This window comes from Suricata suricatta, chromosome 10 (genome assembly GCF_006229205.1).
Source record: "Suricata suricatta isolate VVHF042 chromosome 10, meerkat_22Aug2017_6uvM2_HiC, whole genome shotgun sequence".
NCBI lineage: Eukaryota > Metazoa > Chordata > Mammalia > Carnivora > Herpestidae > Suricata > Suricata suricatta.
The window spans coordinates 111,943,424-111,970,778 of NC_043709.1; the positions used below are offsets into that span (position 1 = coordinate 111,943,424).

The 27,355-nt window shown below is 37.4% G+C and overlaps 1 protein-coding gene and 1 pseudogene across 1 annotated transcript in view; one reads left to right on the top strand and one right to left on the bottom strand.

Annotated features, from left to right (window-relative positions):
* CCNY (cyclin Y) overlaps nt 1-27,355 on the top strand; it is a 298,139-nt gene that overhangs the window by 45,789 nt on the left and 224,995 nt on the right. The window lies entirely within an intron of this gene.
* On the bottom strand, nt 4,114-4,834 carry LOC115303434 (annotated as a pseudogene).

A 27,355-nucleotide genomic window follows, 5' to 3' on the forward strand; every position in this document is an offset into this window, starting at 1 on the left:
AGTGGTGAAGGTAAATGTCGCACTTTATTACCAGTCTTAGCATGAAAGCATCTGGTAGCTTCACCATTAGGTAGCTTTTATTTTAGGCTTTTTTTTGTTACTTTAGTTGTTGGTTTAGGGTTTTGTTTTGTTTTGTTTTGGTAGATGCCTTTTATCAGGTCAAAAAAGTTCCTTTGAATTACTCCTTGATTTAGAAAGTGGCTTTGTTGGTTTTTTATACCTTAAAAGTGTGTTAAATTTTGCTCTGCTTTTCATGTATTGAGAAAATTTTATTTTCTCTTTTATTATGCTAATTTAGTAAATTTCACAGACTTTTTAAATAGATTTTTTCTTTAAAAAATTTTTTTAATGCTTGTTTATTTTTGAGACAGAGAGAGACAGAGTGCAAACAAGGGAGGAGCAGAGAGAGAGAGGGAACACAGGATCTGAAATAGGCTCCAGGCTCTGAGCTGTCAGCACAGAGGCCGACGCAGGGCTCAAACCTATGAACCGTGAGATCATGACCTGAGCCAAAGTTGGACATTTAACCAACTGAGCCACCCCGGTGCCCCTAAATAGATTTTTTCTTTTTTATAATGGCCTTATTGAGATATAATTCCTGCACCATGTAACTCATCCATTTTTTAAAGTACCCTCCAACGCAGGGCTTGAATCAAGACCTGAGATGAAGTCAGATGTTTCACCAACGGAACCACCTAGGCACCCCTAATTTGTCTGTTTAAGGTGAATGATTTCAATGATTTTTAGTATGTTCTCAGAGTTGTGCAATCATTACCATAGTTAATTTTAGACCATTACAATCAGTCACTTCACATTTACCTTTAACTCTTCCAGTCTTGGATACAGAATAATCTACTTTCTACCTGTATAGATTTGACAGTTCTGAACATTTCATATAGATGGAATCATGTCTGGCTTCTTTTACTCACACTAATTTTTTTCTTTTTTTTTTTAAGTTTATTTATTTTGAGAGAGAGAGAGAGAGAGAAAGTGCAAGTGGTGGTGGGGCAGAGAGGGAGGGAGGGGCAGAGAGGGAGGGAGAGAGGGAATCCCAAGCAAGCTCTGCACCAATGTGTCGCCTGAACCCATGAACTCTGAGATCATGACCTGAGATGAAGTCCAGCGCTTAATCGACGGAGCCACCCAGGCACTCAAGGCTAATATTTTTAATATTTATCCAAGGTGTAGCATGTATTAGTACTTCATTTCTGTGTATTGCCACGTAATATTCCATTATACAGCTAGACCACACTTTAATTACCCATTCATCAGTTGTTGCTGTTGTTGCCACTTTATTTTTTCTTTTATGAATAATGCTACTATAGCATTTGTGCACAACTTACACATGAACATAGGTCTTCATTTCTCTTAGGCATATATTAGGAGTAAAATTGCTGGGCCATGTGGTAGCTCTATGTTTGATCTTTGGAGGAACTACCAGACTGCTTCTCAAAGAGGCTGTACCATTTTACATTCCTACTGGTAGTATAAGGGGGGGGGGGCTCCAATTTCTCCACATTTTTATCATCTTTGTCATTATCTTTAGGGTTATAGCTATCCTACTGGGTGTGAGGTGGTATCCCATTGTGGTTTTGGTTTGCATTTCCCTAATAACTGGTGTACATTTGTACATCTTTAAGGAAATTCAATTTTTTTGCCCTTATATTACCTAGGTTGCCTTTTTATTACTGAGTTATAAGGGTTCTATATATACTTTAGGAATTTTCTACCATTTTGTGAATTGTCTTTTACTTTTCTTTTTTTCTTTTTCTTTCTTAATTTTTTTATGTTATTTATTTTTGAGAGAGAGAGAGATAAGTGTGAGCGGGGGAGGGGCAGAGAGAGAGGGAGACACAGAATGCAAAGCAGGCTCTAGACTCAGAGCTGGTAGCACAGAGCGCGACAGGGGGCTCGAACTCACAAACCGTGAGATCATGACCTGAAGTCGGACACTTCACCAAGTGAGCCACCCCGGCTTTTTATTTTCTTGATGGAATGTTTTGAAGGACAAGAGTTTTAATTTATTTTCTAATTTTTTCGAAGCACAAGTCTTTAATTTTTATAATGCTCAATTTATTTTTCTTTTGTTGTCTATGCTTTCAGGGTCATATCTAAGAAACCATTCCCTAATTCAAATTATAAAGACTCCTGTGTCTTTCTCTAAGAGTGTTATAATTATACCTATTACACTGATGTCTTTGATTAATTCGGGGCTAGTTTTTACACACGGTGTGAGGTAGGCGACCCAATGTATTATTTTGTGTGTGACTATTCCTTGTCCCAGCATGAGTTGCTTAAGAAGTCTACACTTTCCCTCACTGAATTGCTCCAGCACTGTGGTTAAAAATCAGTTCATTGTGAAGGTGAAGGCTTATTTATGGGGACTTTCAGTGTGAGTCATTCTGTCAAAACCACACAGTCTTGACTATGTAGCTTTCTAATAAGTTTTGAAATTGGGAAGTATGAGTTCTTCAAATTTGTTCTTGTTTTTCGAGATTGTTTTGGCTATTCTGGGTCCCTACAAAGAAATTCTTTCTGCAAAGAAATCAGCTGGAATTATGGTAAATACACTGCGTCTATAGACCGATTTGTGAATATTGCTACCTTAACCATATTGTCTTCCACTCCATGTATATAAGTTGTTTTTCTACTTATTTAAATCTAAATTTTTCAATGTTTTCAGTTAAAAAATTTTTTTAATGTTTATTTATTTCAAAGAGAGAGAGAGAGAAAGAGAGAGCATGTGAGTGGGGAGGGGCAGAGAGAGAGGGAGACACAGAATCCGAAGCAGGCTCCAGGCTCTGAGCTGTCAGCACAGAACCTGATGGGTGGCTCAAACTCACGAGCCAGGAAACCATGATCTGAGCTGAAATTGGTACTTAACCGACTGAGCCACCCAGGTGCTTCTCAATGTTTTATAGTTTTTAAAGTATAGTTTTAAAGCATAAGTTTTGCATTTCTTTTATTCAAATTTATTCCTTAGTATTTTATTTTTTTGGAATTGTTTTTTTAGTTTCGTTTTCAGATTGATCATTGGAAATGTATATACCTGCAGTTGATTTTTGTATATCAATCTTGTATCCTGCCATCTTGTTGAACTCATTTACTAGTTTTAATATTTTTTAGTAAGTTCTTTAGAATTTCTACATAAAAATCATTTCATCTGTTAACAGAAAGCATTTCCCTTCTTCCTTCTCAATCTGGATGCCTTTTATTTCTTTATCATGACTCATTGCCCTGGCTAGAATCTCCAGTACAATATTGAATAGAAGTGGTAAGAGGAGACATCTTTGTCTTATTCCTGATCTTAGGGTGAAAACATTTAGTCTTTTACCATTATGCTAGCTGTACATGCTAGCTGCTAGACATGTCATTCATCAGATTAAGGAAGTTCCCTTCTATTTCTTGTTTGTCTGTCGAGGGTTTTTTTTTTTTAATCATGAAAGGTTAAATTTTGTCTAATGCTTTTATTGCATCTATTGAGATGATTATGCAGGTTTTGTCCTTTATTTTGTTGATATGTATTACATTAATTGACTTTCAGATGTCAAACAAACTGCATTTCTGGGATAAATTCCACTTGATAATGGTGTATACTTCTTTTTATATGTTTCTGGTTTCAGTTTGCTAGTATTTTGCTGTAGAATTTTGAGTCTGTTTTCAGAGAAGATATTGGTCAATTTTCTTTTCTAGTGGTGTCTTCTTCTGGTTAGGTATCAGCATAATATTGGTATGATAGAATAATTTGGAAAGTGTTTCATCCTCTCTCATTTTTGGAAGAGTCTGTGAAGAGTTGGCATTAATTCTTATTTCAGTGTTTGGTAGCATTCACCAATGAAGATATTTTGTGCCTGAAAATTTTATTTTGTTAGTTTTCTAATTATACTTCAATCTCTTTACTTGTTATGGGTCTATTTGAGTTTTCTATTTCTTTTTGATTCAATTTCAGTAGTCAATTTCAGTATCACTTTTATGCATTTGTCTCTTCTATATTATTTAATTTGTTGCATACAGTTATTCATAGTATTCCTTATAATCTTTTTTAATAATTCATATACTACATGTTTATTCATACATTACAACTTTATTTTTGTGTGCACATTTGTTTAACCATCACTGAATTTCTAGGCCAGGTTCAGGTAACTGAAGAGTCTTTATAATTAGTTTATATTATCTAGATCCAAGGTATGCTACAAACACAGTTTAGAGCAAAATGGGAAGTAACATCTTTCTAAACATAGGCTTAGAAATTCTAGTCCAAGAGGAGGTGGTGATGGAGGAGGGCACTTGTGGGGAAGAGCACTGGGTGTTGTATGGAAACCAATTTGACAATAAGCTATTTTAAAAAATAATAAATTAAATAAATAAATAAGAAATTCTAGTCCAGTAAGATAAGATGTTTCCTTTCTCTGGTAGCAGGGCTGACTCATATCTGACTGCCTGACCACTATTCATGGGGATATCCAAGAAAACAGGGCACAGGGCCACTAAAAACAAGACCAACAGATCTACCCTGTGTTATGGTACAGATTTCACAAGTCAAATCACCTGTATTCAAAGGTAACCTTACAAAACCTTTGTAAGATGTGTATGCAGTAAAAAATGGGATCACTGCCATTGGTAAACCAGCACCTGGATGAGCCTAGGTCACATGTAAGATGTGTCAATAAAGACTATCTGCTCTTAGACCACAGAAAGCAGCATTAAGTCCAATATATGTTGATCCATCTTCAAATAGCTTCCTTTCTGCTTCTGGGAGTTGGTTAATTTTTCTGGGTTTGGAATTGAAAATGAAATTTTCCTTGACAATATCATCTGTTTCATGATTTTCCATCTTGAGCCTTATGCTCTCTGCACAGCAATTGATGTCTCCACCAGCCCCGAAAAGGGGCTGAGTGAGTGGGAGCGCACTCCAACCTTTGCTCAACTAGGCTGAGTACAGCCATCTTTGCCTGACAAGTGACTCTTTCTTATAATCTTATAAAGTTTCTATAAGTTAGTAGCATTGTTCCTCCCCCCCTTTAGTTTTGATTATATTAATCTGAGTCTTTTTTCTTTTTCTTTTTGTGTGGTCAGACTAGATAAATAAATATTTGTCAACTTCCTTTTCTTTTCAAAGAGCCAAATTGATCCTTTAAATTTTTGTGTTGTTTTTCAATTTTCCATTTTATTTATGTTCTAATTTCTGTTACTTCTTTCCTTTTGTTTGCTTTAAGTTCAGTTCCCTTTTTTCCTCTACTGTTTTTAGGTGGACGTTTAGGTTATCAATGTAAGATATTTCTTCTTCTTAAATTTAGTGTTTACACTTATAACTGTCCTTCTAAATACTGTTTTAGCTGCATTACATAATTTTTGGCAAATTGTAGCTTCATTTTGATTCCTCTCAAAGTATTTTCATATCTTGTGATTTCTACTATGATCCATTAGTTATTTAGGAATGTATTATTTAATTCCACATGTTTGTGAGTCCCCACACACTCTGTTTTTGATTTCTTTCTTTTATTGATTTCCCTCTTTCACTCCATTATGACTGTAGAACATACTTTATATAATTTTAATTTTTAAAAATTTACTGATACTTGTTTTATAGTCTAGCAATGATCTATCCTGGTGAATGTGCACTTGAGAAGACTATGTATTTTGCTGTTGTTTGGTGGTGGCCTATATGGTCTTTCAAATATAGTTGGTTTATAAATTTTGAAATCTTTATTTCTTTGTTTATCTTCTTTCTAGTTATTCTATTATTAAGGGTGGAGTATTGAAGCCTCTGACTATTACTGTTGAATTGTCTATTTCTCTCTTCAATTCTCAGTTTTTGCATTTTGGTGACTCTGTTGGTAGGTGTATATATGTTTATATAATTGTATTATAAAAATGATTTTTTAATTTATTTATTTAACTTAATTTATTGTCAAGTTAACTAACATATGATGAATACAGTGTGCTCTCGGTTTCAGGGATAGTTCCCATGATTCATTGCTTACATATAACACCCAGTGCTCATCCCAACAAGTGCCCTGAAGACATGATTTTTTTATAAACATATGTTTATAATTGTATTATGAACACATAGGTTTATAATTGCTTATATGGTTATATTATAACCATATATGTTTATATAATAATATTATAAAAGCCTGATTTTTAATAAACATGTTTATAATTATATTATAAAAACAATTTTATAAACTTATATAAATATAATACAATTATAAACATTTATGTTTATCTGTATTATAAGCATATGTTTATCTAATTATATAATAAACATATATATGCACCTACCAACAGAGCCACCAAAATGCAGAAACTGACAGAATATATATGTATATATACAATTTTTCTTTTAGTCTTTTTTTTTTAGCCTGACAGTCTTGACTATTTGATCAATTGATTAGTACACTCACATTTAATTTATTATGGATATAGTTGAACTTATATATGGTATTTTACATTTTATTTTCTATATGTCTCATTTTTTTTTGTTCCTTTATTCTTCCTTTACTACTTTATTTTCCATAAATATTTTCTATTGGAACTTTTCTATTGGAATCTTTTACTTCTTTGAGCAATAGGAGCCTTTTACTTCTTTTAGCAATATTTTTCACTGTGTTTTTTGTTATTTTCTTATTTACTTATTGGCTTCTCTGGGGTTTACCAAATACATGTTAACTCATTAGAACCTACTTTAGACTTACACCAACTTAATTCCAGTGAGATATAGATATAACTCCTATATATCATCTATCATGCTTTGAGTTCTTTGAATTTCTTAAGCATGTAGATTTTTAAAAATAAAATCTGGGATGTTTTCAAGTTATTATTTTGTCTAATTTTTTTCCTGCTCTTTTCCTCCCTCCTTCTGGTACTTCTGTTATATGTACGTTTGTGTACTTACTGGTATCTCACAAGAAAGGGAACTCTCTTATACTGTTAGTGGGAATGCAAACTGGTGCAGCCACTGGGGAAAACAGTGTAGAGGTTCTTCTGGAAAGGTTATCCAAGGAGCTCCAGGTACCTGTTCCCCAGTGAAACGACCATAACTGGTAAGTAGGAACTGTCCTGAGGGAATATATCAAATGAAGAAATACTTATTTTAAAAAGTTTATTAAATATCTATAAGAACAACCGGACTCTATGGTACTTGAATGATGGCCTTTTACCTCCCCAGACATTTTGTAGAACAACAGAACGATCAGCTAGCAATTACTGAAGCCTAATATTTATGTGTAATACCAGATGAAGCAGACAGCTTAACAAAGAAGCTATGATGACAATGTCATATCACATAGAGAATGTCTATAAAAGTTTAGAAATAATTTTTAAAACAAATGGATATTTTACAGTAAAAAAGTACAATAAGATGTTCTCTAAAGCACAACTTTAGCTAGCTGCATCCCATAAACTTTGTGAAAATATTTTCTCGCTTCTCATTTCTTTTGTGATTCATGGTTTAATGCTCTCATAGGTCTAGCAGGAGAACAGGAGAAACCTAATGGAGGACCAGGGCGAGGGGAAGAGGGAAAGAGAGTTGGGGAGAGAGAGGGACGCAAAACCTGAGAGACTACTGAATGCTGCCATGGCTGGGGGAAGTGTTCTATAAAAGTCAATTAGATTCAGTTATGTGACAGCATTATTCAAGTTTTCTATATTCTTACTTATTTTTCTGTCTCCTATTCCTATTAATTGTGGGGAGATGTGCTGAAATATCCAACTCTAATTGTGGATTTGTCTTTTTCTCCTTTCAATTTTGTCAGTTTTTGCTTCACGTATTTTGAAGCAATTGGGTGTATTTCCATTTAGGAATGTCATTTCTTCTTAGTAACTTGACATCTCATCATTACAAAACATCCTTCTTTATTTCTGGGAGTATTCCTTGTTCTAAAGTCTACTTTGTCTATTATGAAGATAGTCATTCCACTTTTCTTATGTTTCATGTTTATGTGGTATATTTTTCCATCCTTTTACTTCTACGCTTGTCTGTACATTCAAAGTGAATTTCTTGTGGACAGCATGTAGTTAGACTTTATCATCCAGTTGGACAATCTCTGACTTTTTATGTATTTATTTTAATGTTTGTTTATTTTTGAGAGAGACAGAGACAGAGTGAGCGCAGGAGGGACAAAGGCAGAGGGAGACACAGAATCCAAAGCAGGCTCCAGGCTCCGAGCTGTCAGCACAGAGCCCAATGCGGGGCTCAAACCCACAGGCTATGAGATCATGACCTGAGCTGAAGTTGGATGCTTAACTAACTGAGCCACTCAGGCGCCCCTCTGACTTTTAATGGGAATATTTAGTCCATCTTCATTAAATGTAATTATTTATACAGATTAACTCTACTATTTTGCTATTTGTTTTCTACTTGCTCCATATGTTTTCCTTTTTCTTTTTTTCCCATCTTTTGGATTAATTGAGTATTTTTTAGTACTCTATTTTATGTCCTGCATTAACTAATTTATTTTATTACTTCATTACTTTTTAATGGTTGATATAAGGTTTATGGTATGCATCTTCAATTATTAGTGTACCTTTAAATAGTGGTGTGCCACTTCTAAAATAATGTAAGAATTTTCATCAATATGTAGTTGACCCTTGAAGAACACTGGGGTAGGGGCACTAACCTGACCCCCCTCACAGTGCAGTCAAAAATCCACATAAAACTTCTGAGTCCCCAAACTTAACTACTAATAGTCTACTGTTGACAGGAAGATTGACTAACACATATTTTCCATGTTATAGTATTATATACTCTAATCACACAATAAGGTAAGCGAGACAAAAGAAAATGTTATTAAGAAAACCATAAGGAAAATATATTTACAGCACTTTATTGTGTTTATCAAAAATAAGTCCATGTGTGAGTGTACCTGTGTTGTTAAAGGATCAACTGTACTTCCAAGTTGCGTCTCACTGTCTGGTCAGAATTTGAACAACTTGCAGATCTCTGAGCTCTGGGGGTTGCTCCTCTTAGAGCTCCTTTACTAATGTTCTCTGCCTCACTTCATAGAGTCTTACTCTGTGCATTAACTAGAGACGCAAGGGAGATCCTCTTCAGATTTTTAACTCTTGCTTTGCCTAGCTTACTCATTTCTGGTAGTCCGCCCTGCAAATTCCAGCTGCCTCGGCCTGACTCTGATCTTTGTTTCCTCCACTCAACAAGGTTGCCGTGTTCTCCTGAATTACCCTTCCTTGCATCACAATCCGAAAGTAGCTCTGCAGAGAAAACTGGGACCGTCATAGGCCTCACTTTATTTGTATCACTTCTCTCAGTGGTTATAGTTCTGCTTCCTCTGTTATTCACTGTCTGAAAACAATTGTTTCATGTATCTTCTCTGGTGTTCTATTGTTTATTACGTAGAGCAAATCCAGTACCAGTTACTGCTTCAGGACGGAAGCATTTGTTTCCTCTTTGGTTATATTTGTATTTCTTATAACTTTATTTTTGCATTTGCCTATATGATCTATTCTTTATTTATCATTACCATATGGTTCTTTGATCCTTTCTACTACTTAGTGATTACTTTCTCAGTGGGTAAAATATGCTTGCAGATATATTGTTTGAAGAATTTTTAGGCTAAATAAGAGGTTTTCTCCGATAAGTGATACAAGGATATTATTTTGTCAAGCTGATATCCTAGTTTTCACCACATTTTTATTACTAATTAATATTTAGGGTATATAATTTCATTCATTGGCTCCTAAATAGAATAAAAGGTGACTTTAAAAAATAGAAAAATCACAATCTCAGAGTGACTTAGGTTCAGACAGGAGTTTTCCAGTCCTGCTTCTTGCTGGGTGAAAGAACTAGATTCATGCCACTTTTATGCAAGTAGTGAGCTGAGCCTTTCTTAAAATTTTACAATAAAAAAGATAACATAACTCAAGTAACTTCTCTTCATAACTGGAAAATTCCAACATGTACCTAGCCTAAATTTGTCTTATAATGGAAGTTTATCTTCTCTTTTCCTATCCTTACTGGAAACTAAGATTAGATTTAATTTGCCCAAGTTTCAAATTATTGATAAAACAAGGGTACTTTTTATCCAGCAGTGGGAAGCACCAAATATCTATTTGGGGACTTTATATTTTTAAAAAACATTTCTCAGTTACTGCTGGCAACAATGAGATCCTATTCTTATTGATAAGGTTCAGTTTATATAATTCTCTGAGTAGTTGACTCATAGTGACTCCTTATTTTTCTTACCTCAGTGAATTCCAATATCTGTGAAATTAAAAGTAACTGATTTTGCTAAGAAGAAGTAGAGATTACTATACAAATACCAAAATATATTATAAAATCAGTAAAATTAAAACAGCATGATATTGAGGCAGGAATGGATTGATAGATGAGTGGAAGAGAATAGAATCCAGAAATAGACTCTTAAATATATAAGAATTTAGTATATGTTAGAATTAGCATTTCAGATCAATGAGGGAAGGAAGGAGTTATTTAATAATTAGTGCTAAGATAATTCGATAACCCTGTGGGGGAAAATTGTATTCTTATTTCATAATACACACAAAAATAAAGTCCAAAAGGATTAGAGTTAAATATAAAAGTTACATCGTTGAGGAGGTGCTGAGGTAACTCAGTCGGTTAAATGAAAGTAATCACTAAGTAGTAGAAAGGATCAAAATGTGAAAATTTTGTTCATTTTGAGAGAGAGAAAGAGATAGTGTAAATGGGGTAGGGGCAGAGAGAGGGAGTGAGAGAACCCTGAGCAGGTTCCAAGCTGATAGCTTGGAGCCTGATGTGGGGCCAAACCCCACAAATCTTGAGGTCATGACCTGAGCCAAAGCCAATAGCCAGATGCTTAACTGGCTGAGCCACCCAGGTGCCCTGGAAATTTTTTCATTTTGAAGAACGAAGGCACAATGAATGGATATTGCCTTATGCACACATGATGAAATAAAAGCTACCATTTATTGAATGTCAATTACGTGCTAGCCCATTTTATGACTGACTTAGGGCCCAACACAACCCCATGAGGTAGGTTTGACTTTTAACCTCCTTTATAGGTATTGAAGCAGGAATAGATTGATAGATTGATATTAAGACAATTGGAGGAAAGATGGCTTTAGAGAGGTCACACAGCTCGTAAGGGGCAGGATCAGGATTCTAACTCAGTCTGGCCTTAGAGCTAAGATCTTGATTAGAACACTCTAGTTAGCAAAAACTAAAAAGAAAAGAAAAGAAATTAGTACACTCTATTAGCTTTCAGAACAACTGTTACCCAAACACAGGCATAATATTCCTTGTTTCAGATTTATGGTCACTATGCTTAGACATGAGGGAGGTCCAACTATGAATATGGATTGAAATGTGAATACGTTTTCATCAACACAAGAAAAAGATGTCTGAGAAGGGGCTAAAGACTTTCCTGGAAATATCTTGAGTGGAATCATTTATGTCCTACCCAGGAGAATGAAGGCAAAATGAAGTACGTTCTCTTCCATACAGTCTGTGGAGAATTGTAATCATCATTTTGCAGATAGTTCTTGACTGCACAGAGCTTTTATGCATTGAATGTCTCTTCTCATTTCTTCAACACCTGAGATACCTGAGCCTGACATATTAAGCCTTCTCTTCTTTTGTCCAGAAGCAAGTTTTCATTGCTATCTTTCTATCAAAACAGGTTAATATTTTGACTCTTAACATTTTGAACTCAAGAACAAAGGTGTCAGTCTGAGACAAGCAATTTGCGAGCACGCAAAGGCATCTCAGGAGGAACAATTTATGGCTAGATCATAGCCATTGACAACAATATTAATTCCTCAATTAGCAGTAAGAGTAGAGTGGCCATGCACACTAAAAGATAATCAAGACTGAGTAGAAAATGGCATTTTGAGAAGTCCAAATATAAATGCTTCTTATATAGGTACTATATTCTTAATCAGCATACAAAATAATTCATTAGGAATGAAAGAGACAAGGGAGGAAGAGAAAATGAAAATCATGAGTTTATATTCTATGACATTCCTCTCCCATACAACAAATGCATATTGGATTTACAAATATGTTGTTTTCTTTCTTCCTAGGGATTGTGATCAATGGGGGGTTAGTAATAAAGGTTTAAATATATTCGTCTCACTTCCCAAAGTGTTGTTGGTTTGCGCTGTTCTACAGCTGCAGTGCACACACCTTTAACCCTTGCTGGCAGCATACAAATCCTCACGTGGAACTAGGAAGGAGGGGAGAAAGCTTAGTGCACAGTCACCCCTCACTGAGAATGTTGTGCCCTGATCCTTGAGTATCTTATCTTTGTAAGAGAGGTGTATATGGGGAATAGTGGGAGGCAAGCTTCCATTGCTTTCTACAGGGCATTCATCACAGTCTGCCTGGGGTGAGAGTCAATGAGAAGCAGGAGAGAGACCATTCCTGTTACCTACCAGGTACTAGGCCTGTACTGGACATGCTGTCAATGATCTGTCATCAGAGGCTGGACTTCTAGAGGGCACCAATCTATCTGACTCTTCTGGTATCTTTGCAGCTCCTCACATGACAGATGTTCATCAGATATTTATTTAGTTATGGTTAAAAGTTGTATGTTAGAAGTTGAAAGTAAGGCTGAGGAGGTTGAAATCTATAATGTAATAAATTAAGGATCCATTGCAGATTCTTGAAAGGCTTTTTTTTTAATGTTTTGGTAAGGTTATTAGAGGGTTTCTCAACTTTGGTACTATGGACATTTGGGACCAGATTTTTTAAAAGTTTATTTATTTATTTTGAGACAGAGTGGGTGGGGGAGCAGAGAGAGAGAGTGAGAGAGAGAGAATCCCAAGCAGGCTCCATACTTGTCAGCACAGAGCCCGAGGCGGGGCTGGAACCCATGAACTGTGAGATCATGACCTGAGCAGAAACCAAGAGTCATAATCTTAACTGATTGAGCCACCCAGGTGCCCCAGAGCCAGATAACTTTTTTTTGTTGTTGGAAGTTTGTCCTGTGCATTGTGGGAGGTTTAGCAAAATCCCTGACTCCTCCCACCAGTAGCACTCCATAGGTGCAACAACTAAAAATATTTTTCAGACATTGTCAAATGTCTCCTGGGGAGCAAACTGCCCCAGTTGGAAATGACTAGGCTGAAAGGGGGATGGTGAGGTTAGAAGCTGGCAAGATCAGATGCTCAGGTCAGAGAAAGAGGAGCCCAAGAAAGGAGGTAGATGGAAGGTAATTAATTCAAATGTAATTTGATCTAAAGACAGTGACTCATTACTGGTATTATTACAGCTACATGTAGTGTTTTTGAGTCTAATATAGAAATGTTGTGTGGTGCTGACAAAAAAATCTAAGGAACAATTCATGAGACATTCCCTATGGTCTCTTCTGGAAAAATATGAAACCTTACATTGTTTGGAGAAAACCATAGCCAGAGTCGTCATGGAAAAGTTGCAGCCGATTGTCATTTTGCTTGAATAAATTTACGCTTTATATAACTGGAAATACCAACTTAAACATGCATCTTTTAGTGGAAATTGTTATTTCATATTTACAAAGCTTTCTGTTTATTGTGCATAAGAAAATGTTCCTGCAGCTTATGCTGTAATTCCCTCCTGCTAAGATGTAGATTATAAAAATCCATGCTGTTACCCTTTGCAGTGTGAAGCAAGACTCTTTAAAATGTAGTGGATGTGACCAAATTGGTTTCAGGAGAGGCCTGGCGGGGGGCGGAGAGTAGGAACATGAAATAGATACTAGATGCAAAACAATTTGGTTTTGAAGAAACTGCATATTTGTTGTTTATTCCAGTGACAGGAGGTAATAAATAGTGAGTTCATTGTAACCAACGAATGTTGCAGCATCTGGTATCATGTAGTTTTAACAGAGCTGCTGTTTACCTAGTAAAACAAGGCTGAGGTTAGGTGAGGTTTAGGCTGCCCATAGTTTGCTGTCATGCTTCATTTTCTCAGTCCTCCTTATTTTCTGCATCTGTAAGAACTGAAAAACAGCCATATGTCTTCCTGTATTTGAGTGTTGATAATTCAGATATGTGGATGCTTCTATATATATCTTGGAAAAGATATTTGCTTGGTGACCTTCACACTGATGACAGTGAAATTCTCTGATTGGAAGCTGGTTCTTGATACACAATCTTTAGAGGTTCTTGATACACGATATTTAGAAGTGACAACCTGTGGGATGATGGTGCCAGTCTGGCCCCTTTATAAAAGCCCACAGGTATGCTTGGGATCATTTACACTGTGTTTCATGTCTACCATGAAACTGGTTGATACAAGGTGCATGAAATCCACTCATATTTTTCAAAGTGAGTTTCTAGGGTTGGAAAACATCCTGTGTGAGTTTGCATATTAAATTATTTTATAGGGCACCTGGGTGGCTCTGTGAGCTAAGCGTCTAACTCTTGGTTTGGGCTCTGGTCATAATCTCACAACTGGTGAGTCTGAGCCTCACATGGGTCTCTACGCTGACAGTGGGGAGTCTGCTTGGAATTCTCTGTCCTCCTCTCCCTCTGCCCCTCCCCAACTCATGTTCTTTCTCTCCCCCCACCCCCAAAAATAAAAAAACATTAAAAGGATAAATTCTTGCTTTATATACCATCTTGAATTTGTCATTAAGCACAGTGTAAAAGTCAGCCCCAACCATTGTGCTTCCTTGTGCAATATTTCAATCTCACAGGACACTTGTGATGGAGGACAGGTCTCCCTGGTAGGGCATTAATGCCACCAGCCTCTGCTCTAGGTTTCCAGCAGCCTCTTCCTTAGCTTTCAGTCCATCCATTCCAGCATCTCAAGGGAGAACTCTTCCCCTCCTTGGGGGAACCAAGAAAGGGCAAGTGCAAAGCAACACATAAATGAAGGTTGTTGGTCATTCAGAATGAGACACCCATAGTGGTGGGGGCTATTTGGGAAGATCTGTCCTCTCTGGTGTTCCTTCTTTTCTGTTGGCTATTCCCCCTACTTCTCCCATATTCCCCTCTTCCCTTTCTCCCTTCTCTTTTCCTTTCTTCCTTCATTTCTTCATTTGTTCCAGGTGCTGTAACAAAATACTGTAGTCTGAGTCCTTTATAAAAACAGATATTTATTTCTCACAGTGCTGGAGGCTGGGAGTCCAAGATTAGAGAGAGAGCAGGGTGGGGTGAGAACCCTCTTGGGGTCACTTGTTGTGTCCTCACATGTTGGAAGGGGGTAGGGAGCTCTCTTGGGCCTGTTATAGGGGCACGAATGCCATTCATGAGGTCTGCATCTTCATAACCTAATCACCACCAGGCCCTGCTTCCTAATATCATCACTTTGGGCATTAGGATTTAACATATTAATTTGGAAGGGGACACAAACATTCATACTATAACAATTTCCTATATGATATAACAACCTTCAGGTTGCAAAGCATTCAACAGTAATCTTGGCTTTTGTATATAATTCTGATTTTTTTTAGGATGCTTCCTAAGGGAAAGTTTAGTCTTTGGGGGTGGGGGGACAGGAAGGTGGCAATAGCTCTATCTCAAATAGTTTTTTTTGGTTCTTTTCCTCTCAAACAGTTTTTATAAAAAAGTAATTTCTAAGTGGGGCTTGCCCTGAGAACCCTACGATCAGGGGTCACATGCATGCACTACCTACTGAGTCAGTCAGGCACCCCTCCTTTCAAATACTTTTAAAGCAATGTGTCTGGGAGTTCAACCAACTGCTATAAGGGAAGTATACCAAATACTGAGTACTCTCATCCCTACCCCAGTGGGTGGCATCTCATGCCCTGGGGAGCAGCAGACTGTAGCATACCCAGTCACTGGGCCAGACCACAGGGTTCTTGGCTCTACCGGTCACTAGCATCCTGGATTTCAGGTCTCTGTTCCCTGATTCCTAACACAGCAGTGACAACAGCAAGCTATCACTGGGTTGTTATGAGGGTTAAATGAGTTTATCAATGTAAAGTGCTAGCCCGTAGTTCACACTCAATACATGTCAGGTTTCATAATATCACCATCCTTGTCCTCAAGGAACTTGCAAACTAGGGAGGATGGGACAACAGACATGAAAGAATTACAAAAGAAGGTCTGACATAAAATTTTACGTGTTAGGGGTTAAGTGTCAGAGGAGTTTAAAGAAGAATGAAATGTTTCAAGGTCTGTGGTTAGGTAATGTGAATAGAGGCTAAAGGTTGTTGAGCCAACACACACTAAGCATTTACTACTTCTATTACTCAGTCACCCAACTAAGCATTTATCCCATGACATTCACTTTGCTAATTATGCTTTGCTACTCTGAAGAAGAGGCCCAGTTATGATCTCTGTGCTGGGTGCTGGGTTAAATAACCCTTCCATACCTCGTGCTATTCAATCCTCTCAACACCCCTGGAATTAGGTGGTCATGTCTCCATTTTACATATGAAGACACTGAAGTTCAGAGATGTTACTTTCTTTAAGGTGACAGTGGTAATCAATGGCAGAGCTGGGATTGGAGCACAGGTTATCTGATGGCAGAGCATGTGAAAAGAGGAGTGTGTAAGGTGTGAAAGGCTGAGGGAAATGGGTGTGGAGGGCAGGAAACCAATGATTAGAGCACAGGTTATCTGATGGCAGAGCATGTGAAAAGAGGAGTGTGTAAGGTGTGAAAGGCTGAGGGAAATGGGTGTGGAGGGCAGGAAACCAATGAGGCCAATTCTAGTGAGAACAGAGTGTCTACTGGGAGCCAGAGACACAACAGGATTGCTACAGGTGGTCTCCTTAGAAAGACACTACAGGGCAAGTAAAGGTGCTTGGATTTGACCTGGTGGTAGTGGGAAGCTCACTGGGCCCTCAGCCCTGGAGAGAGCGACATGATGAAACAAGTTATTACCAAGTTTAGCCTGGCTCCAGCCTCGTGGGCAGCGGTACATTAGAAGGGCCAGTTTTGGTTTGAGAAGGCAGACAGGAAAAGGAAGTAGGAGAGATGCAGGTGTGAGCTGATGCGAGCCCAGAGCAGGTGTGCTGAAGAGAACAAAGAGGAAACATCAGATCAATGGGATTCCTTAAAGGCAAAATGCCAGGTCTCTGTGCCAGCTTGGATGAGGATGGTACATAAGAGAGAGAGGATCAGAGTGTTCCAGAATTTCTCACTCTAGCAGTACTGAAAATAGTGATATTTCTGATGAGGCAATGAAAATCAGGAAGATATGTGGAGAAGGATTTGTTTTGCTTAATGTACATTGAGCTTGAGGCTGCCAGTGGGAATCCTGTAAACATTTGGGCAAATGAAGATTGGAGCATGGGAGAGGTCAAGGCTTGAGACGCAGATTTGAGAATCAGCCAGGTGAAGAAGAAAGGATATACCTCCAAGGCAATGGTAAGGCATAGGACTAGGTGCCAAAACAAGGAAAAGAGGCTGCAAAGGGACTGAAAGTGATTATTTTGGATAGTTATTGGAAAATCAGGAAAAAAAGAAAAAATAACAGCATCCTATATAAAACAGGCCAGAAGGTGATCACTTGGGCCCCATGAGGAAGGAACTTCGTGGGCTCAGTAGACTGTGGAGGTGGAGGCCACACAGAAGTAGGTGGGGGAGGAATAGTGGGGAGTGGGCAGAAGTGATGGAGAATCTACAGACTGCCAGGAGTTGAGAATTAGGATAGGGCTACTGTGGAAGGGGGGACACAGGACCAAAGGAAGGTTGTCTTTCTTTCTTTGTAGAATTAAATGGTGTGGGTATGTTTGAAGGCACATGATTGGCCATGGAAAAGGAGAATTTCACAACTCTGCGACTAAGAAACAGATAGGTTTAATGTAAAAAATTTGGGGGATTCTTTTTGCAGCTTTTTTAAATGGCAGTGGGGCAGTTCAGACAATGCCCACTCAAAGAGAAGTAGAGATTTTTTATTGGCTTTTTTGCAGTGACCTCCAAGCCTTTTTTTTTTTTTTGATTGCTTATAACTAGTAGTATAATTTTTTTTAGAATTCAGTTTCATATATGCATATTTAATTTTGAATTTTATATATATGTACTACTATAATTAGTTAATATCTCAAGATACATCATTCATTGGGGTGAGTATATTACTAAAATAATGGATATAATTTTATAATTCAAATGTCATTCTTGGGTATCCTGTGTGGCTCAGTAAACTCTTGATTTTGGCCCAGGTCATGATATTATGGTTCCTGAGTCCTTCACCAGGCTCTGCATGACAGCACAGAATCCCTGCTTGGGAGTCTCTCTCTCCCTCTCTCTCCATCCATTCCTCTCTTTCTCTTTCTGTTAAAATAAATAAAAACTTAAAAAATGTTCTTGATAACTTAGAATTATTTTGGGCTGGTTTCCTATTAGAATTGATTATGTCATTGTTTTTACCTTGTACTTGGCTGAGGGTTTGTTTATTAAAGCTATGTAACATAATCCATATTAACTAGGTCCTTGTAAACTCCTGTTGTGGAAACTAATACATGTGGGCCCCACACCCTCTTCAGGGAATCACACATCCCATTCCTGACCCATGGCTGTTTGACGTAGGACTGTGTGAGTGTACCAGGATCAGTCTATACATTAAATATATTCATAAAGCCTAATTCTCCCTTCCTCCCTCTTTCCCCCTCTACCTTCCTTCCTTGCTCCAAAATGGATATCCATAGATACTCTAATATTTTCTTTTACCTCCCAATAAATCATTTTACTCGGGATATGTGCCCCCACCCCTGCCTTGGAGAGTGAACTTTAGAGAGTGAAAAACTGAGGAAATGGGAGAATCACACTTATTTACTACAATGCAGCACTTCTTTTTTGTTTAGTGTAGGTTTTATGCCTTGGATTGGGAATTGGGAACTTGGGTCTTAACTTTCTCTTTGCCTACAACTTGTATACTATGACCCAGGGCAAGCTCCTTTATCTTCCCTGTGCCTCAATTTCCTAATCCACAGATCAGGGATGATAAGATCTGTCATACCTTACTTAAATGGTGCATAGGTTCTCATGGACTAATGTGTGTGAAAGTGTTATAAAAACTGGGAAATGGCCAAACGCATGTTTGTGATAATGGGTCTTTCCAATTTCATATGTAGACCATACAGATTCCACATGGTACAGCACTTTTTTTTTTTCAAATTCTTTACAATGTAGCAAATCCTTTCATCATTATTATTTCAAGTCCCTGAAGTATAATGCATACAGGCAGAATTATGTTTCTTATTAGCTAGCAATGCTTACATATTCCTTTCTGGTGTCACTGACCATATAACTGTTACTTCCCTGAGGTGCCTTCTGTTTCAAGTTGTCTTGCAAAGCCCTGTTTTTCCTGTCAATAAGGTCTCATGCCTGCACTGACTGCCTGTTTGAAGGGCAAGTGCCTCCAGATGGTTCTACTTAGTACGGACTCTGCCAGGCACACCCAAAGCCCAATCTTTACACCACTCAGACAATTCAGAGCAGAGAAAGGTACCACACAACTTGCTTTGCTTAAATAACCAAGATGAAAGTAAAACAATTTTTTTGTGTGGGGCTGGAATCATTTTTGAATAATTTTTTCTGATGATTAAATGTTTGTGGTAGAAAATTTAGGAAAGAGAGATAAACAAAAAAAATGACCTGTATTCCCAACCTCTTTGAACATTTTGGTATAAATGGTCCCATTTCTCCCTTCTATTAGTAAGAATAAAATCACTATTTAGTAATATTATTTTAAAATATGTAATAACATACAGTGTGTTTTGTTTTTAAATATTCTTTTCTAATATGATTTTTAATGGTGCATTATATTTCATTGAATGGATCATAGTTATATAACAATAGGCTATTGTTGAACACTTGGTGATATTTCACCTGCAGAGTAGCAGGGATGGGAAGTGAAAGACACAGAGGGTTTCCCCTGAGTTTCTCCCGTGTTCTTTTTCACTCATTTCCTTGATGGTAGAACTTAGCTACACGTTCGCCACTGCAGTGCATATCTCATAAAAGTTTATTTATTTGTTTGTTTTGAGAGAGAGAGAGAGAGAGAGAGAGAGAGAGAGAGAGAGAGAGAGAGAGAATGTGCATGTACAAGTGGAGGAGGAGCAAAGAGAGAGGGAAGGGAGAACCCCGAGCAGGCTCTGCACTGTTAGCATACATTGAGCTTGATCCCACAAACAGAACTGTGAGATCATGACCCTAGCTGAAATCAAGAGTTGGCTGTCGCTTAGCCAGCTGAGCCACCCAGGTGCTCCATCATATATTTCTCTTTTTAAATGTATCAATGATTACTTCTTTTGAGTGAATTCAAAGAAATGGAAATTTGAGATTAAGTGGTTTATAATATTCTAAGGCTTTTGATGTGTATTGATTGCAAAACTGTCATTCAGAAGGTTTGAACCGATTTATATTTCCTGGAGTAATGTAAAAGACTCTTAATCTCCTCAGTGTTATTGCCAACATTGCGTGTAATTTTTAATGTTTATTTTTGAGAGAGAAAGTGAAGGAGGGGCAGAGAGAGAGGCAGATAGAGGATCCAAAGCAGGCTCTGTTCTGACAGCAGAGAACCTGATGTGGGGCTGGAACCCATGAGCTGTGAGATCATGACTTGAGCTGAGTCAGACACTTAACCAACCAAGTCACCCAGCCACTCCTTGAGTGTAATTTTCTTTAAACATATTTTTGATCCCAAACCAGCAGAATATGGAAATAATAAAGATTAGTGAAGAAATCAATGCTATCCAAACAAACAAACAAAACAAACAGTAGAACAGATCAATGAAACCAAGAGTTGGTTCCTTGAAAGAATTAACAAAATTGATAAACCCCTAGCCAGTTTGATCAAAAAGATAAAGGAAAGGACCCAAATAAATAAAATCAAGAATGAAAGAGGAGAGTTCACAACCAATACTGCAGAAACAGAAACAATATTAAGAGATTATGAGCAGTTATATGTGAATAAAATGGGCAATGTGGAATAAATGGACAAATTCCTAGAAACATATAAACTACGAAAACTGAAACAGGAAGAAATAGAAAATTTGAACAGACCTATAATCAGTAAAGAAAGAATCAGTAATCAAAAATCTCCCCCAAAACAAGAGTGCAGGGCCCGATGGCTTTCCAGTGGAATTCTACCAAACATTTAAATAAAAGTTAACACCTATTATTTTGAAGTTGTTCCAAAAATAGAAATGGATGAAAAACTTCCACACTCATTCTATGAGGCTAGCATTACCTTGATTCCAAAATCAAAGACCCCACTAAAAAGAACTATAGACTAATTTCACTGATTAACGTGGATGCAAGAATTCTCAACAAGATACTAGCCAACTGGATCCAACAATGCATTAAAAGAATTATTCACCATGATCAAGTGGGATTTATAACTGGGATGCAGGGCTGGTTCAATATCTGCAAACCAATCAGTGTGATACATCACATTAATAAAAGGACAAGAACCACATGATCCTCACAATAGGTGCAGAGAAAGCATTTGACAAAATACAGCAGCATCCTTTCTTGATAAAAACCTTCAAGAAAGTAGGAAGAGAAGGATCATATTTCAAGATCATAAAACCCATATACGAAAGACCCATCATTAATATCATCCTCAATGGGGAAAAACTGAGCACTTCCCCCCTAAGGTCAGGAACGTGACAGGGATGTCTATTGTCGCCACTGTTACTCAACATAGTGTTGCAAGTCCTGGCCCCAGGAAATCCTGGCAATCAGACAACACAAGAAATAAAAGGCATCCAAATCAGCAAGGAGGAAGTCAAACTTTAAGATTCCACTAAAAAACTGCTAGAACTGATCCATGAATTCAGCCAAGTCACAGGTTATAAAATGAATATATAGAGATCAATTGCATTTCTGTACACCAATAATGAAGTAGCAGAAAGAGAAATCAAGTAATCGATAACACTTACAATTGCACCAAAATCCATAAAATACCTAGGAATAAACATAACCGAAGAGGTGAAAGATCTATACACTGAAAACTATAGAAAGCTTATGAAAGAAATTGAAGACAAAGCACAAAAAAGGGAAAAGCATTCCATGCTCATGGATTGGAAGAATAAATATTGTTAAAAAGTTGACACTACCCAGAACAATTTACATATTCAATGCATTCCCTATCAAAATAACACCAGCAGGGGCGCCTGGGTGGCTCAGTTGGTTGGGCATCCAACTTCGGATCAGGTTATGGTCTCATGGTTCATGGGTTTGAGCCCCGTGTCGGGCTCTGTGCTGACAGCTAGCACAGAGCCTGGAGACTGTCTTCGGGTTCTGTGTCTTCCTCTCTCTCTGCCCCTCCCCCTGCTCATGTTGTCTTTCTCTCTCTCTCTGTCTGTCTCTCTCTGTCTCTCAAAAAAAAAAAAATCAAAATAACACCAGCATTCTTCACAGAGTTAGAACAAATAATCCTAACATTTGTATGAAACCAGAAAAGACCCTAATAACCAAAGGAATTTTGAAAAAGAAAACCAAAGCTGGAAGCATCACAATTCTGGAATTCAAGATGGATTACAAAGCTGTAATCATCAAGACAGTATGGTACTGGCACAAAAATAGACACTGAGATCAGTGGAGCAGAATCCAGAATTCAGAAATGGACCCACAAATATATGGCCAACGACTCTTTGACAGAGCAGGAAAGAATGTCCAATGGAATAAAGATAGTCTCTTCAGCAAATGGTGTTGGGAAAACTGGACAGCGACATGCAGAAGAAGGAAACTGGACCACTTTCTTACACCTTACACAAAAATAAACTCAAAATGGATGAAAGACCTAAACATAACACAGGAAGCCATCAAAATCCTAAAGAAGAAAGCAGTCAAAAACCTCTTTAACCTCAGCCGCAGCAACTTCTTACTCAACATGTCTCTAAAGGCAAGGGAAACAAAAGCAAAAATGAACTATTGGGACATCAAGATAAAAAGCTTCTGCACAGTGAAGGAAACAATCAGCAAAACTAAAAGGCAACTGACAGAATGGAAGAGGATATTTGCAAATGACATATCAGGTAAGGGGTTAGTATTCAAAATCTATAAAGAATTTATCAAACTCAACACCAGAAACACAAATAATCCACTAAAGAAATGCACAAAAGACATGAATAGACACTTTTCCAAAGAAGACATCCACATGGCTAATAGATACATGAAAAGATGCTCAGCATCCCACATTATCAGAGAAATACAAATCAAAACCACAATGAGATACCACCTCACACCTGTCAGAATGTCTAAAATTAATAACTCAGGTAATAACAGATGTTGGCGAGGATGTGGAGAAAGGAGCCCTTTTGCACTGCTGGTGGGAATGCAAACTGGTGCAGCCACTCTGGAAAACAGTATGGAGGTTCCTCAAAAAATTAAAAATAGAACTACCCTACAACCCAGCAATTTCACGACTAGGTATTTATCCAAGGGATACAGGTATGCTGTCTTGAAGGGGCACATGCATTCCAATATTTACAGCAGCACTATCAATAACAGTGAAAGTATGGAAAGAGCTGAAATGTCCATAGATGGATGAATGGATGAAGATGTGGTATACGCACACACAATGGAGTATTATTCAGCAATCAAAAAGAATGAAATCTTGCTATTTGCAACTACGTGGATGGAACTAGAGGGTATCATGCTAAGCAAAATTAGACTGTCAGAGAAAGACAAATATCATAGGACTTCACTCATTTGAGGACCTTAATTCACAAAACAGATGAACATAAGTAAGGGAAGCAAAAATAATATAAAAACGGGGAGGGGGATAAAACATGAGAGACTCTTTTTTTAAAATAAATTTTAATGTTTTACTTATTTTTGATAGAGAGAGAGACAGAGCATGAGAGGGGGAGGGGCAGAGAGAGGGAGACACAGAACCGAAGTAGGTTCCAGGCTCTGAGCTGTCAGCACCGAGCCTGACGTGGGGCTCGAACCCATGAACGTGAGATCTGACCTGAGCCGAAGTCGGAGGCTTAACTGACTGAACCACCCAGGCACCCCCATAAGAGACTCTTAAATATGGAGTACAAACAGAAGGTTACTAGGTTGTGGGAGTAGGGATGGGCTAAGTGGGTAAGGGGCATTAAGGAATCTACTCCTGAAATCACTGTTGCACCATATGCTAACCAACTTGGATGTAAATTAAAAAAATAAATACACTAAAGAATGTGGAGCAATTACAATTCTCATACATTGCTGGTGGGACTATAAAATAATACCAGTACTTATAATACAACCTAGCAGTCTTACTCCTAGATATTTGTCCCAAAGGGATTATATAACCATACAAAGACTTGTACATGGATATTCATAATGATTTTATTTATAATAAATAAAAACTAGAAAGCACCTAAATGTCCATCAACATTTGTGGTAAATAAACAAATGTGGTATATCAATACATGGGAAAACTAATTAGCAATAAACACAGATGAACTAGTCATACATGGAACAAGACATTTGAATCTTAAAAGAAGTCTTACACAAAGGTGTTATACATACTGTATGATTACATTTTTATGAAACCTTAGAAAACACAAATCTGATCCATTGTAACAGAAAACAGATGAGAGTTTGTCTTGGGGTAGAGAGTACTGACTTGGATTTTGGGAATTTGGCAGATAATGAAAATGTTCTATATCTTATAGTGGTAGTTATGCTGGTATATAAAAATTCTTAAAAGTCATCAAGATGTTTTGACAGTTAAAATGGGAGTATTTGGTTTTATGTAAATTATACCTCATAAAATTGATTTTTTTTAGAAAAAGGAAGGGAAATAAGGGGCATTATCAATACAATCAGTTTTGAATTTTCTTAGTTCAAACTGAGTTCTATTTCTGCTTCTCTAAGACTGTTTTGGTCATCTTGACTGAATTAGGATAGTCCAATATGTCAACTTTGTTTTTCCAAATAAAACTTATGTAGATAACTTGTTACTTATATAGCGAATTCTTCATATTTTTATAATATGTTGACACTTAAAATGTAAATCTCTCTTATGGCTTCTTTGAGTGGGGCTGGGTGATAGTGGATGTTCTCATGTAGCTTTAAGAATGTTGATTATATACAAGTGTGTACAAATAACTGTTATTCAGAAAATTAGATTCAGAACAAGATATTCTTTATTAAAGAGACCACTGTTAAGTATAGCCTGTTTCATTAAAAAAATTCCTTACTGGTCCTGTTTCATTAAAAAAAAAATCCTTACTGGTCTTTTGGGTTTTCGGTTCTGAATACATATGAGTTTCCCATGGAGCCTCCAAAGGCCATCAAAGCCTGAAGTGATGGTTCCCTTTTTCAGGTCTTAGGGCAATTACTGGGTGAGCTGCTTATTTGGCAGTTTAACTCTTTCACGTTGAAATTCTTTTCCAAATGGTTCTTCAGCTTCCTGAGACCACAGTAGAGAGCCAAGTATTTGTTGGTGTAATTTTGCTGTATTGAATTAAGGGATTTATTCAAGTCCTTTGTTGTATACGGCTTTCGTTACAAATCAAAATAAGCTCAGTGCTTAGTAATTCTATAGAAATGTTGCAGGTATTCAGATTAGTGTTGCTCAATCACGCTAACTTACAGAGCTCAGCTGCTGTAATTTTCTCAAGAGTGGATGATGTAGAGGAGAAGGCATTCACAGAGGAGCGGGAGGCCAGCATTCTGGAGTGGGCAGTCACAAGGCTGGGTCTGGCTTCACAAAGCAGGTACTGTGAGCCTCTCATCACTTTATTTAGGACACATGCTAGGGTCTTCTTTCTAAGTGGAGGCTTCATACAGGGACTAAGCCTCTTTTACTGGGCCTGAGGGTCTATATTTTTTCACTCTTCCTTTGTATATCAAATATCATTAATTTTTCCTATCTTTCAAGTGTAGACCTTTCTTTGTCAAGTACTTCTCAGTGGAGAAGACAATGGTCTGCATTTTGGAGATTTGCCTTTTAAAATGTCTTAATAATTAAACAGCACTGGTAGATTCAACCTATTGCTTATAGAGTTCCTGCTACTCTGCTACTCAGAGTACTGGGGAGAGGGGAGTGGACTAGGGCCGTGGGGGTGGGCATAGTCATCAAAAAGACAGAAATTAAGTGACTGGACAGAGATATCTTAGCTTAAGGTAGAAGCATGGCTAATATAATTTTATAGTAAGTTAAATTCAATGGAGGATCACATGTTCAGTGCCCAAAGGCAATAAATTGTACCAACTGATGCCTTTTAGTCTAAGAGCTAGAATTCTGTACAGAATGCCAGATTTCCAGGTTGCACTTCCCTGCATTAGAACCATGGGTTCCATTTGTCTCCTAATCTTATAGTTGTGGATGAGGTGTCCTCCAGCTTGGATTCCATTCTATTCATAGGCATGGGTTCTACTTTATACTCCTTGCTTGTTTTCACTGACAATGGTTTTAGACAAAGCCTCGTAGGGGATATAAAGCATTTGAGGTGAAATGATTCAGTGAAAAAATACATTATTGCTTTTGGAAGAGATACAGATTTAAAGTAAAAAAAAAATAAGAGGAAAATGAAAATCAACTAAGTTTTGATGTTAAGGTTATTGTCAATAGTCTATTTGTGAAAATCCCTAAACACATCCCTTTGCATGTATATTCATAGGGATATATAATTTTTCATGAATCAAATGATACCTTCAGGTATGTAATCTTTTTCCCCTCAACATTCCATGGCTCTCTAAAATACATATAGATATATAGACATCTTGGGTTTTATGACTTCATAGATCCTATTGTATGTAGCAGAATTTGCTTAACTAGTCATTGCTTCAAGGGCATTTAGGTTGAATTTAGTTTTTCACTATTATAAATAAAGTGGCAATAATTAGCATATTTCACCCAAATAACTTAACATCTATGAATGTTAATATTCTTTTCAAATATTTTTAAAATTAGTTCTACAGATTTGTGAGTGGAGAAAACTGCTAACAAGAGTGGAAGTGTTTTTCTTTCTTGAGAAGGAAAACCTTTTACTACTCCATTCATAATATTACCATGTGTTCCTTTAGAGTATAGGAGAGGGGAGCCTAAATCTTGTTCCTCTCTTCCGTTTAGCACTTAAAATTTTTTTTAATGTTTATTTTTGAAAGATAGAGATAGAGAGAGAGAGCGCACGTGCGCAGGGAAGGGGCAGAGAGACACAGAATCTGAAGCAGGCTGAGCTGTCAGCACAGAGCCCAATGCAGGGCTGGAACTCATGAACCATGAAATTGTGACCTACTGTTCAAACAACTGAGCCACCCAAGTGCCCCCTGTTTAGCAATTTATATACAGAAGTGTCCCAAAGCAGAGTTGTGATCTATATATTCTTGGAGCAGGTTAAGGTAGTGAAAGGTCTTAGGTCTGCCTTCTCTGCACTGATTTTACTGTTTTTCATCAGAGCCCCTCTCCCACATGGTGTGCCCCGCCCCTGTCATGTTTTCCTTTGAATGCCCCAGACCCTCCACAGTGGCTCCTGGCTTAGCCCCTCTGAATGG